Source organism: Callithrix jacchus, chromosome 4 (genome assembly GCF_049354715.1).
Source record: "Callithrix jacchus isolate 240 chromosome 4, calJac240_pri, whole genome shotgun sequence".
Classification (NCBI taxonomy): domain Eukaryota; kingdom Metazoa; phylum Chordata; class Mammalia; order Primates; family Cebidae; genus Callithrix; species Callithrix jacchus.
Window position 1 is genome coordinate 129214911 of NC_133505.1, and position 14904 is coordinate 129229814.

Genomic DNA, 14904 nt, shown 5'->3' on the forward strand with positions numbered 1-14904 from the left:
GATAGCTAGCTTTTTAGATACTTGAAGCTTCATATATGGAAGAGGAAGCAAAATGAAGCAAAAGAATAGGACCATGTTATCAGGGGAGAGATTCAGCGCTATAAGCATGCTTTATACATTATAAAAGGCTATTCTGGTATATTTATTAAAGTATAATATAAAAAATCATCTTAATAATATTAGATATTCATAATGATGACTATCAAAACTTCAGGAGACTCAGTGATCAAAAGAATACTTCCTTATTCTGTATCCCTTATTTACCAAACAGGAGAAAGAAATTGGAACATTTTAGAGACACCCTTAGCAAAAAAGTTTGCAAAGGTTTTACTCTTTGCACTAAAGAGTAAAATTGTCCAATTGAGTACAGGTGTTTATGGAGGTAATTTTATTGGCATTATGGGCAGTTTTTAGAGTTAATCAATTTTGCAGTTGATTTTCTTTTCCTTCCTTCCTTCTTTCTCTTTCTTTCTTTCTTTCTTTCCTTCTTTCTTTCTGTCCTTCCTTTCTTTCCTTCTTTCTTTCTTTCCTTCTTTCTTTCTTTCTCTCTTCTTTTCTCTTTATGGAGTTTCATTCTTGTTGCCCAGGCTGGAGTGCAATGACTCAATCTTGCCTCACTGCAACCTCTGCCTCCCGGGTTCAAGCGATTCTTCTACTTCAGCCTCTTGAGTAGCTGGGATAGGCATGGCCCACCATGCCCGGTTAATTTTTTTATATTTTTAATAGAGACAGGGTTTCACTATGTTGGCCAGGCTGGTCTCGATCTCCTGACCTCAGGTGATCCACCCACCTCAGCCTTCCAATGTGCTGTGATTACAGGCATGAGCCACCATGCCCAGCCTCTTTCTGATTTAAAAACATAAAGCTGAGGCATGGAGGAATATTTTTTCCTTGAGTAAAGTGGCAACTTAAGCTAACATTGAGGTTAGTAATAACATTTCTAACAACTACTGAAAGATTTCTTTATGAGGTTGGTAAAATTATTACTGTCACTTTGCTAATGAGTAAACTGAAGTTTAGAGAGGGTATATAACTTGCCCAAAGACACAGTGCTAGTCAGCAGTGGAGCTAGCAAGACTCAGGGGTATCTGATTTCTAGCTGCTGGTTGTCTGCCTTCCAAGAGAGAAGCTTGAGTAATGAATTATGTAGGTTTAGTTTAGTGGCTCAATTCTTTAGGTCTATTTCTGTTGTTTCCCTTATCCTGATTGTATTATTTATTCTGCACTTCCTTTGCCTTGAAAAACTTCATGGAAATTGCATTCTGGTGATTCTGATGCATCTCTGTTCTTTTCAGTGTGTTGGAACTTCTGGGGATGGGTAATTGTGGTGATAGCTTGATATCTGTTAATACCCAGATATCATGAGATGAAAGCACTAGAGACACAAGCTGTTCTAGAATACTTGGTTCACTTCAAGCCATTTTAATGTATTCTTTAATCTAGGATCTCTTAGTCTGATCTGGATTTTGCTTATCTTAGGAATTGGTTACACGTTTAGGGATGCTCTAGTTTAAAAAAGACAAATCTGAGAAAATGTGACCTGAAAGAAGGGTCTGTGAAATTACTGTGTTTCTTGGATTAACATAGTTTATACCCGTGGCCCCCAGGAGCTGCTAAAAGTCTATCATTGTCCCCCGGTGAATGTCCCAAAATGGCTGCCACTAGAAAGTACCACAAACTTGGTGGCTTAAAACAAAGGAAATTTATTTGCTCATAGTTCTGGAGTCCAGAAACCTAAACTCAATGTGTTGCTAGGGCCATGCTCCCTTTGAAGCCTAGAGGGGTGAATCCTTCTTTCCTCTTTCAGTTCTGATAGCTCCAGCTATCCCTCGGCTGGTAGATGTGTCCCTCCTACCTCTTCACAGGACATTCTCCCTGTGTGTCTCTCTTTACATTGTCTTCCCTCTTTGTATAAGGACTCCAGTCATAGTGGATCAAGGGCCTACCCTACTCCAGTGCGACCTCATCTTAACTTGGTTACATTTGCCAAGACCTTATTTCCAAATAAGATCATATTGACATGAACTGGGGGTTAGGACTTTAATATATTTAGGGGAGGGAGCACAATGCAACCCATAACACCACATCTGCATTTGTTTTAGGGCTGAAGTATGATTGTTTCAGACCAATGCCTCGGAGAAATGTGGAGGTGGGTGGAATCATTCTACTGAAAATTAGTATTTTAGCATTTAGAACATATGGTCTTTTTACCACTTCCTTCAAAAAGTGGATGTATTTTCATGAGGATGTGGATATTCTGATATTGAAGGTCTCTACAAGATGATGTTATGTCAACTAGTACAGTATGGCATGACAACAATAGTACTTCAGTGTGGTGAAAGTACCAGCAACTGACAAAATCCACAGACTAGCTGCAACAATCAGAGATTGATGTTTGAAACCCAGACTTCTGCAGCAGCTGCTTCATTGAGAATTAGTTTTAGTGATTCACCACTGCAGCTGCCATTTTTCTCTGAGCCAGACAAATCCTGATATGAGCAAGGTACTGTTATAAGAATTATAAATTCAGCCAGTTCTGACTATCATTTGCCTAAATATGAGACTTGTAATCATTCTTAAAGGAAGGAGATTATTTTGATACTTAAGGAAGGAGATCATTTCGATACTTAACATAAATATTAAAATTATTTATTGAATTATTTATTTTAAAGACAGGGCTTTTCTCTGTTACCCAGGCTGGAGTGCAGTGATACATGATCATTGTTCACTATAACCTCAACCTCCTGGGCTCAAGCAATCCTTTTGCTTCAGCCTCCCAACTAGCTGGGACTACAGGTGTATGCCATGATGTCCAACTCATTTTTCTATATTTTTTTTATAGAGGTAAGGTCTCACTATATTGCCGAGGATGGTCTTGAACTCCTGGGTTCAAGCAATCCTCCTGCCTTGGCCTCCCAAAGTTCTGGGATTACAGATATGAGTCATTGTTCCTGGCCTAACATTAATATATTTTTGTCAAGTTTTTTTGTTTATTTTTGTTTTGTTTATAGCCTTCTTGCCTTTAAATTTAATGTAATGCCTTAAAGTGAAGCATATCTAAATAATTCATCTTCTACAAGGCAAATACATATAATATAGTATTTATAATTTAGTATGCCTAGTAAACATCCCTTTAGGGGAAAATAAACCTTTGTAGAAAACATATTAATACATTTGAAAATTCCAATTTGGACTTTAGTGACATCAACAGTGTTTAAATTTAGTTTGAACTAGAGTGAATGGCAGCCATGAAATACATAGTCTGTACAACCTAATACAGTGAACTTCTATAAATGCTTTTCCAGTTCTAGAAAGATAATGAATTAGAAAAAAATAAGCTTTTTTGTTGTTGTTGTTCTGGTTGATCCACATACCTGGGTTTAAAAAAAAATCAAAATGACAGCAATGATAAAAAGAAACAAGGTTGGACTGCATAGCTTAGTAAAGATAAGTAGGAAAATCAGAAATCAATATTTCAACCTAAGTCTTTTTATTGGTGGGCAAGATATGAAACTTTAATTGGCCAGTTTACTTTTGAGAGATTGTTCTTACAGATAGTACCTGAATCACTCTTGAGAAGGCTCTTTAAAATTGATTTATTGCAAAGTTTTATTTCAAATTATTTTTAAAACTAAAATTCAAAAGTAACAATCTGTATCTTATTTAGATAAAAGCATGTAAATTTGCAGCATGTTGACGAGTTAGCAAAGAAATATTCCTCTGAATAAGATTCTTCTAAAGCATTTCTCTGCTGTGCATGCTTTTTCTAGGGTATAGGAGAATGAAATAGCAATGACAATGTTAGGACACAGTAGACTCAGGAGGGAGACCTTCAGCCCAAGAACTAATGAGATCAAAATCACAAAGGAATTCCCACAGAGTTAGTTTTGAAAGGAAACAGATGTCAGGGAAAGGAAAAAAAAAAGTTGGTTGTAAAGTCAGTTTTTAATGAGAAAAAAAAGTTAAAATACATTTGAAATTTTCATAAATCTTTTCTGATCCTATGCATGTAATTGGTTATGTAGAGGTAATTTGGCTATAGATGAAGCTGTTTATCCTCCACCCGCTAACCTGCCACCTCAGTAGAGGAATGACCTGCGACCTTGTGCTAGTCATTTAACTTCTAAAGCACAGCTTTTCCTTTGGTACAAAGAATAGTCATAATAGCAACTTCTATTTATTAAGCACGTAGTATGTGTTAGGAATTACACTAAGTACTTTTCGAGCGTTGTCTCATTTAATCTTCACAACATCCTGTGAGGTGGAAGTTTTGTTTCCACAGTTCAAATAAGGAAATATGAGCTGAGTTTGCCCAAGTCACAGAGCTATTATGTTCTAGAGCCAGTCTGCCTCCAAAACTCGTGTGCATAGCATTATACTGTCTTTAATGTTAGTGTTTTCTAGCCTTAGCCTTTCATGACCAAACCTTTATGACCACCTGACTTCCTTTGCCCAGTGCACTCACCATCGACACTGCCTCTCGCCAGATTCAAGCAGGTTAATTTTGTAAAAGCCCTTAAATCTCTAGCAGGTTACCTATGCAGAAGAAGAAACTGACTTTCAAAGGGCTTATTGCTTTATAGGGGTCATTTAGCTAACCAAAATTATGTCAATTTAATAGCAGCATCTTGACTGACTCAAAAGGGCACAAAATTATAATATCTACTTCAAAAACCTTTTTTTAAACTAGGGATATGTGCTAGTTTTTTTTTAACTTCTCTCCCACCTTTCCCTTCTGTATCTCTAAGAGTCTATCACATCACTTTCTGGTAGATATGCAATATCACAACACGTTTATTAGTATCCTTGAGCTGCCCTCATGGGCTATTTGTGTGTGCTTTTTAAACAGACTTGACTCCCCTTGACCAGGTTACTGATATTATCAAGGTAGGGATGGAACATCTGGTGTTAAACTATAATGCTAAGAGGGTATCTTAGAGAAACCACTTTGAAAAAATATGGGATATATCAAAAGTGACCTCTAAAGTAGAATTCATCAACTTTACTTTCAGACAAAATCTGAAAAGCATATTTCTCTGTGTTGCTTCTGTGAATTGATTTAGTCAACCACCACTACTAGTATTAAGTCAGTATGGCAGGCAGACCTGGATTCATGTCTTGATCTTGGTTGGGACTGTTTCTATTATAACCTCAAGCTCCCTTAGGCATCCAATGGTACTAATATTTTTTTCTGAAATTGTTTGTAAGGATTCAGTAAGAAAATGTTTAAAGCATCTGGAAAATCATGGGCACTCCACAATTGTTTGCTCCCTTTCCTTTCAGTGAGTTGGTATATTCATTTTTAAATTTAACATAGTTTTCATTGGCTTTTTTTGGTGAGCACATGTATTTATAGATGCCAGATGAAAATCTGCTTCTATGTATATAAAAATACTGTGATTGGACTTAACTTTTGTCAATTTATTTTATAATTAACATCAAAATTAACTTTGATGCCTAACAATTTTCTCTTTAACCTCAGATATACCTATTAAAAATGTCATAAGTCATATGAAAGATATATAAAGCTTATGAACTTTTTGGTTGGTGTTCAAGGATTATAATACAGGTAAGAAAGTAATATAAGCTAAGAAGCTTAATAGTTGTGGAAAATTTTTAACGTGACTTCATTTATTGAGGCTTTGCAAGCAAACATTAAGAAGCAGTCAATAGTTTACTAAAAAAAAAATAAAATAAATAAAATGTGAATATGCTGTTTTGGTGCTGTGGATTCTTTGTGGCATGTGGTAAAAAAGCAAAGAGAAGGTATTTCCAGGTTGATCAGAGTGGCTTTTGGGTTATATTTAAATGCCAGGAATTCTAATACCACACAGCCCACACCTGAAAAGATATATAGACAGATAGGGTGAAACAATGGCAATTTTACATCTTAAATGTGGTGTCATGAAATGCAACCCCCACTCTCTACTCTGCTCCCACTTAACATATACACATCTTTCTCTTACACAACTCAAAATAAGAAAAAAAAAGTTGATTTTTCCCCCTCAAGGTAATTTCTTAGTGTACAGCAACCTTTGTTCAGGTATTCTGCAACCATATGTAGAGGAAAGACCATTTTAGAGCAGGCTTTCAGACCCTGATCCACAGAATTGAAAAGTATTATCTGGTCATTAAGTAAAAAAAATGACAGGGTGTAGAATCCCAAAATGTGCACCAATATTAAGAACTTAAAATAACACTGAATGTAAGAATCAAGGATAACACTAAAAACAACCATGAAAACTATCTTCCAAGCAATTGGAAAGACTGTGGATAATGCAGTCACTGTGTGGAAAGAAAAAGATTACTAACAGATTTCTCTTCAAAGGAAGAGACAGGAATATCAATTTCTCATACGAAGTAAATTAGTATGATCGATTGTTATGAAAATGTGCTGCTAAAGAATATTGGAATCTTCCCTGGTATCCTTTAAGCAGCTATACTATACATTTTGCAGATTAATACTAGAGGGAAAGTAATCTTCAAAGAAGCTAAAATGGTGAGTTTTAGAATGGAACACTAAATAAAAATCTTCAGACTTACTTCTCCCTTAAAAAGTTTCTCCTGGTTGGATGAAGCAGGCCAGGTGGGGAAGGACTGTTGGAGGGCCTAGTATAATGTTTCCTGAATGTTCTGGAATGATGATGACCTTCCAGGAATTGCAGCACATCTCACAAGTGATACAGATTCCCAAATTCTTGCTTCTTATATGTAACAGTTGGCTTCTATGTTGCCAACTTTATTAACTTCAAAGCTTAATGTGAAATTTAAACCACCGTATCTTCCAATGAAACAATAAAAATTGAGAAATTGATTCGTTTCAATTTGCCATTTCTACTTACAGACATCTGCCCCTGACTAGGTGTGTTGGCTCACTCCTGTTATCCCAAAAGTCTGGGATACCAAGGTGGGAGGATTGCTTGAGGCCAAGAGTTTGAGACCAGCCTGGAAAATATAGTGAGACCAATCTCTATCTAAAAAACACAACAAAAACAAAAAGAATCAGCCTCCTAGAAAGAATGTGTGAGTCGCAAGACGCTTATGCTTCTTTGTTTTCCCTTCATTCCTGTTACCTCATTTCTTCCTCTATTGTGAGATTTTGAAAAGGACAGAATGACATACGTACCTGTTGGGTGTTTTTTTCTCTCTTGGAATTCTGGAAATTTAAACTAAAGAATCATTGAGATATGGCTTATTCAGAACCATAATTAATGCCCTTCTAGTTCAAGAAACAACTGCTTTAGTTTTTCATGGGAGCTTTAAATGGATTTAAGACATTTAGCCTACATTAGATTCCCTTTACATTCGTTTGTCAGCTTGAATGAAGGTTAATTCTATTATTCCATGATAGTAATCATTAGCCCTTTTCTATGTAGGATAATAACATTCTTTTTTTACCTTTGCTGATTACTGCTGCTCTCTCCTGCCTTCTGTGAGAATACCACATCATTCAGCTTTTGGCACTCTCTGATCTGTCTTAGTCTCAGAGTCTATTAATTTTCACATTTTTTCAGCTGTATATACTACACAAAATTGCTGACATTTCTGTTTTTAAATTTTTCCTTTTGTCTGAGTTCCAGGCCTATATTTTCAGCTCCCCCTTGGCTATTTTCCACCATCTGAACTTCACCTGTCTCCCTTTCACCTGCTATTTTGTTGGTTGTTCCATGATTGTCCTAGTTCCTTTGGCATAAAACCTTGGAATTGAGTTCACCATTCACCCTCATTCAGTGTAGCCTGTCACCACATTCCATGGATTTTTCCATTTTGTGTATGCATTTAGTTCCATATGCATTAATTTTGGACATTGGTTTGGCAGTTATTGCAAAATCCAAAAATAACAGTGGATGAAACACAATGTAAGTTTAGTTCTGTCTTATGTGCAATCCAGGCAGGTGCTATAGGGCTGGTATAGTGGCTTGACCATATTAGGGATGCAGGCCCCTTCCATCTAGTTGCTTTGACATCTCCAGGGTATAGTGTTTGTTCACCTCATGGAGCATGACTCATAACCACAGATGCAGCCCAGTTTTCAGAAAGAGCAAAAGAGGAGGGAGAGACCACATTCCCTTCTCTTTCAGTATGTAAACTGGAAGTGGAATAGATCAATTCTGCACATAGCCATAGTTAATGAAGAAATCCAGCTGCATGACCTAGCAGCATGGAAGGCTTACTAATACTGTCTGTGACTATGAACCCAGCTAAATTTCTATTTTCTAGAGTGGGAGAGAGGAGCAAATTGCTGCTAGCCAGCAGTCCCCACACTTGTCTTCCTCTAGTTTTATAGTCTTCTTCCCTTAGTGGGTCCTTGTTGCCCATCGCCACTGCTATTTCTAAAAACTTTCTCTAGATATGCTATTTGCTTACTATCAATCCACCCCATCACCCGTTCTTTCTTATAAGAAATCACAATTTTTGTTGTTGTTATTGTTAAACTTTGTCAAACCTTTGCTCAACGCCCACAGTGTGAAGTCTCTATTTCAGTGTTCTTTATCATCTAGTCCTGGTATACCTGTTTCCAGACATCTTTCAGCTTTTATTATTTCATTCATTCAGTATATATATATATATATATATATATATATATATATATATATATATATATGCTGAGCACTTACTATGTGTCAGGCAGAGTCATTCATTCTCCTAAGATAGTTCATCTGAGTTGGTGGGCAGGAAACATCTTCATGAATGCTCATTCTTTTTAATGTCATCATGATTCATCTCTCTGATAATTGTTTTCACCATTGTAATGCTTGAGAGGTTAAATACATATTTTTAAGAGTAGACTTTTAAAACTAAGTCTTACAGTTGAAATGGTTAATTTGCTTCACACAGTCAGATGATGGTGACTAGATACATTTTAACTGAGGTTTTTAATATATTTTAGAACTATGCCTTGCCTTTAAAAATATATTAAAAGAGGGCCGGGTGCGGTGGCTCACGCCTGTAATCCCAGCACTTTGGGAGGCCGAGGCGGGTGGATGACGAAGTCAAGAGACCGAGACCATTCTGGTCAACATGGTGAAACTCCGTCTCTACTAAAGATACAAAAAATTAGCCGGGCATAGTGCCGCGTGCCTGTAATCCCAGCTACTCAGGAGGCTGAGGCAGGAGAATTGCCTGAACCCAGGCGGCGGAGGTTGTGGTGAGCCGAGGTCGCGCCATTGCACACCAGCCTGGGTAAACAAGAGCGAAACTCTGTCTCAAAAAAAAAAAAAAAAATATATATATATATATATATATGTATATATTAAAAATACTTATTGAAGTAGCTATAACTAGATTTAGTTGCTCATTGACATTGTAAAATAGTTTAAATGAAAGCATAGGCTAAGTCTTATCTCATTTGTTATAGCTGTCTAGTTGCCTATTTGTTCCCAAGCAACTAAACTTGATCTGCAGTCGTACAGACCAAGTGTAAAGCCTTTACCGGAACATGCCTTTGCCTAGACTTTGTCCTCCAAACTACATTTGCTTCTCCTTCTACAGTCCTTGGTGTTTTGAGGCAGAAATTTGCATAATGTAACTAATCTGATATGATTTTTATATTTACAATTTATTTTTTCAGAGAAGTCATTGAACCAGGTGAGATATATAAGCCTGAGTTATACAAATTCAGGGTTAAATATATATTTAAAATTTTGATATTTTGTTCATCATAGATCATTGCATAAATTTTTATTTTTAAAATGTTTGGTGTTTACATGTTATTTATCTTGATTTCTGAGGTTTTGGGCACCCCCTGAAATTTTGTGCTTGAGATCTGATAGATCCTTCTCCTTTATGCATATTATTTGCATATTAACATGGTTGGCTGATTGAGTAATCAAAACTCAAGTTAGAAAATTATATTTGGAAGAAAAATAAATATTTATTATTTTACCAAACCCTAGTATCAAAAACTACCATAAATCCTATCAGTACATGGTTTAAGTATTTATATTTACAACTGGGGTCTGCGTGGGACATGCAGAGACACCTGCAACAAGGACTGATAATCCATCAAATAGGAGGATGGACAAGCACCAAGATTAATATTTTTAGCTAGGTTGTTACACTTTCTTGAAATGCTCCTATTGTTCCATCTCCAGCCTGGTAACCTCATCTCTAAAGTGGCAGTGTTGACATGTAGTTTTCCCTGAGGGGAGAAGAGGAGTAGGAGGGAGGGAGTGGGTAGAGCATCAGACCTTGAAGCCCGAGGTATCCAGAGCAGTTCTGCTTGTCTCCATTTTGAACGCAGGCCTTCTGCTAAGGGCTTAATTGAAAAAGAAAATATTCTGACTAGGCCTGGTGGCTCACACCTATAATCCCAGCACTTTGGGAGGGCAAGGCGGGTGGATTGCCTGAGCTCAGGAGTTCGCTACTAGTCTGGGAAATATGGTGAAACCCCCTTTCTACTGAAACACCAGATGTAGCGGTGTGCACCTGTAGTCCCAGCTACTGGGGAGGCTGAGGCAAGAGAATTGCTTGAACTGAGGTGGAGGTTAAAATTAGCCTGAGAGAGAGACTGAGAGAGAGAAAGAGAGAGAAAGAGAGAGAGAGAGAGAACATCTAATTATACCTATTTATATTTTATTTTTATTGTATGTTAATGTGACATTTATAATAATTATAATATAGCAAATACATTATAATAGACTATTAGTATAGAAATATTAATAATTTATAGGATAAATGCTTATATATAGGAGTTATGTACACACAAAAATTATTTTTGTATTTGTTAGGGGCATGTTACTCTTCTTGAAACCTTTTCAAGAATTACTGCACTTTTGTTAGGAAAATATTTGATAATTGATATTTTAAAAGATGAGTAGACTCTGACAGTCTCTTAACCTTTAGTATTTTTGTGTTAGGCATATCCTCATTAAATCTGAATTTTTATGTATGTTAGTAATAAAAAAATGGATAAAATATTTTCAAAGTCCGCCATATAGGTATATTTGTCTGTAACATAAACTGCAAGGAAGTCGAGAGGAAAAGAATAACTATTTCACTCCTCTTTCTTTCTTTCTTTTACTATTATTTTTTGGTTGTATTGCAATAGACAGGGATAGGTGAATTTCTGTAAAATAAAAAAAAATTAACCATGGAAAGGGTATAAAATTATAGGGATAATTTAAACATGCATTTTAAAAATGCAAATAGTAATGTTTAGTTTTATTTAACAGACTTTATTTATAGTTTTTACTAGACCTTTGCCAAAAACTGTGTCCAAATGGTTGGAAAAATTAGGAAGACAAAGCTTTGTTTTCTTCATCATGTCATTTAGGAGTCCATATTTACATTACATTATATAAGTTTTGAAGTTTACCAGTTTTTTATCTTTTTACTACTTTCTGTATCATCATTCTTCATTTATATTTCACTTCCTCTTCTTAGTTCCTTATATTTGGTCTGGACATACAGGACTCATTGAAGGAAAAAGTTCAAGGGAAAGAATGAGGGGAAGAGCAAAGATCATTTGAGAAACTGAGTATGGGAACAAGGTTAAAATAATGTCTGCTTTTGATTTTAAAATTCTTCCAAAGTGATAAAATATGCATTCAGGCAGCTCGAAGTCTGAAAATCACCTAATGCACCTTGACATTCAACAGATATTTATTGCACTCCTCCTACCATCTGTGAGACACTGCGCTGGGGACAAGACAAATGAGTCACAGTCCGTGCCCTCAAAAGGCTTAAAAAAATGTGTTTGCAGCAGGAAGGCAGACACTAATCCGAAATGTGTAATGCATGTGATAAGCACAAAGACAGATATATACCCGGATGTTTTAAAGCACACAGGGAGGAACCTGCCTAGACTGAGGGAGGCATAGAAGGCTCTGGAAAGTGTTGCACAAGTTGACCCAGAGTAGATGAAGAAGAGATACTAGCAAGGGGATGGGGAGGAGATTGAAGGCAAAGAAACTCAGCCACAGGAGTGACAGAAATAAAGCACAGGATTCTACTGGTGGAGTGTGACTGTGGAGCTTTAGGATTTGTGCAGGTTGGGCATGAGTGAAAAGGAAGGAGAAGTAGAGTGGGGCTGGTTCTTGGAGGGCACCATGTACCACGTGAAGGGATGTGGACTCTTGATATTGTAGGTGATAAGGCAGGCCAATAAGCGTTAGTTATAGAATAATTATGACTATATTTATTTTGAAACAATTCTACCTGACGTGTAAAGGATGGATTTGCAAGAAGCAAGAATTCATGCAAGAAAATCATTAGGATGTTGTTGCCACATTCCAGGGATAGTGAAAGGGAGGTTGAATTGAGGCAGTGAGAGTGTGGTGAAAGGAGTTTGCAAAGTGCCTTATTGCTACCAGTGGCTAATGTGCATACTGATGGTTCATACTCCCATTATTTTTCACCCTTCTGTTCTTTTTGTTGTTGTTTGTTGTTGTTGTTGTTGTTGTTGTTGTTTGCAATGGAGTCTCTCTCTGATGCCAACCTGGAGTGCAGTGGTGCAATCTTGGCTCACTGGAACCTCCGCCTGCCAGTTCAAGCGATTCCCCTGCCTCAGGACCCCAAGTAGCTGGGACTACAGACACGTGCCACCACACCTGGCTAATTTTTTGTGTTTTAGTAGAGAGGGGGATTCACCATGTTGGCCAGAGTGGTCCCTATCCTCTGACCTCGTGATCCACCCGCCTCAGCCTCCCAAAGTGCTGGGTTACAGGCGTGAGCCACCATGCCCAGCCTATTTTTCACCCTTCTTATGCCAGATGCCAAGCCCTGAAATATAAGGCCTCTTCTGTGAGTAGGAATTACACATAGGTAGTTTATTTTGATTTCCAAGAGCAAGATGGTTAGATTCCTTTGACATAATCCTTATGTGGGAACTGGGAATATTGGTACAATGCCTCAGGACACTTACGAAGGGTGCAGAAGATTCTCTATAATTATAGACTTGAAGTGTGATGTGTTTCTACAAACTTCCAAAGATGGTGTGATGCCAAGTATTCTACAGTCATTTTTATGTGGCTACAAATGTTTCCTGTAATGATCAGTTGTCTTTACATGATGCTTTTTTAAACTTGACATTGATCCCTAAGAGCATCAATGCAGCAATTATTTACTGGATTTTGTAGCTCATGATCCTAGTAACTAATACCTGTTATTTTAAATAAAGCCATTTTGACTTTTAATAGAAAACTTTACGATTGAATTAGAGGTTCTGCTTTCCCAAGAAAGTCAGGCAAGTCATGGTGTTTACCAGTTTTGACTAAATGTTTTAGAAAGCCAAAAAATAGTTAAAATTTGATTAATTAACCGAATTACCACCTTTTCTGGTTCTTCATAGTTTTTTTTTTTTTTTTTTAATGTTCAGGAAAGAAAGTTAACCAGAATTTCTTCTTAAACCTGTCTCAGAATAAACGCAACATATTTGAAACAGAGATTTGTAAGTATCCTTTTCTTCTTTATTTAGGAAATTATATATTGATTTTGTGAAAGAAGTGGTTTCTACCATAAAATACTTCACAGGAAATGGATATTTACTCCGAAGTGGTATGCAAAATTTGACTGAGAGTAATACACATGCAAAAATCTACCACTTGTCAAACAACAAAATAAATAAACCAAAGCTTAATTAGAAAATCTTCACCAAATCTATCTATAGCTCATAAATATTTGGTTTATTCTTTGGAAACTTCTCTTTGATGATGTCTTTTTCATTAACTTTTTTTGTTAAAATATATGTGTGTCCATATATTTTAGAAAGTTTGTCATATCAATGAGAAAAAACAGAAAAAGGTCCACAGGAAAGGAAAGAATCTATATTGTGTTAAAAGTTAATAGGGCTTTTCTATGACCACTTTTAGTGAATTTTTTTTAAAAATTAAAGCTAGGTCTCATAATAGCTAAGGTCCATGCAGTTTTATCATAATTATGAAAAGCCTATTATTTATTGTCCTATACCTGAAACTTATCAACTCAAGAATGAGGAATCTGGGAGAATTTTTCTACTTTAATTTACCAGAGTTAAAGACAAGCACACATTTTTACAAATATTTTATTAGATCAATTTAGAAGAACTGATAAGTGAAAAAAGAAAAAAAGCAAACCTTGTCCTAAAAATGTATTTGTAGTGATAGCATTTTGTGTTTTATTCCCTGAAAAAAATCTTCATGTCTAATGAAGTGTTATTGTAACACTAAAGCAAGTAATCAGCATATTGATTTAAGAACACAGAGTCAATGTTGTAAAGCAGCAGTCCCCAACCATTTTTGGTAACAGGGACTGGTTTTATGGAAGACAGTTTTCTTACGGACTTGGGGTTGGAGAGGGTAGGGATGGTTTCCAGATGATTCAAGTATATTGCATTTATTGTGCATATTATTTGTGTTATTATTACATTATAATATATAATGAAATAACTATATAGTTTATCATCATATAGAATGAGTGGGAGCCCTGAGCTTGTTTTCCTGCAACTAGATGGTCCCACCTGGAGGTGATGGGAGACAGTGTCAGATCATCAGGCATTAGATTTTCATAAGAATCATACAACCTAGATCCCTCACATGTGCAGTTCACAGTAGTTTCATGCTCCTATGAGAATCTAATGCCACCACTAGTCTGACAGGAGACAAAGCTCAAGTGGTAATGTGAGTGATTTGGAGTGGCTGTAAATACAGATGAAACTTTGCTTACTCAGCTGTTGCTCACCTCCTGCTGTGTGGCCCAGTTCCTAACAGGCCATGGATGGGTACCAGGCCATGGATTGGCCCAGGGCTTGGGGACCCTGGTGTAAAGGAGAGCAATGAAACAAAGTCATGCAGCTAAGGTCTAGAGCTGAGTGGGCTCCTAACTAGCTGTATAAGACCTTGGACAGCACAATTCTGGGCTTCACAACTATAAATATTTGTGTTTGAGGGTTGTTGACTAAAATGATGACTACCTTAGATCATTTTA

The 14904-nt window shown here is 36.6% G+C and overlaps 1 protein-coding gene across 21 annotated transcripts in view; it reads left to right on the forward strand.

Moving 5' to 3' along the window:
- The window catches only part of PKIB (cAMP-dependent protein kinase inhibitor beta), a 275134-nt gene that overhangs the window by 210728 nt on the left and 49502 nt on the right, over positions 1–14904 (forward strand). For 9 of the 21 annotated variants that reach the window (XR_013534519.1, XR_013534520.1, XM_078370013.1 and 6 more), the window contains one exon: positions 13319–13390. The exons of 9 other annotated variants lie outside the window; for them this stretch is intronic. The gene's annotated coding sequence lies outside the window, so the exon portion shown is untranslated. Of the gene's footprint in view, positions 1–2102; positions 2150–13318; positions 13391–14904 lie in introns of all 21 variants that reach the window. 3 more of the 21 variants (XM_078370014.1, XM_078370021.1, XM_078370016.1) reach the window with 1 other exon arrangement.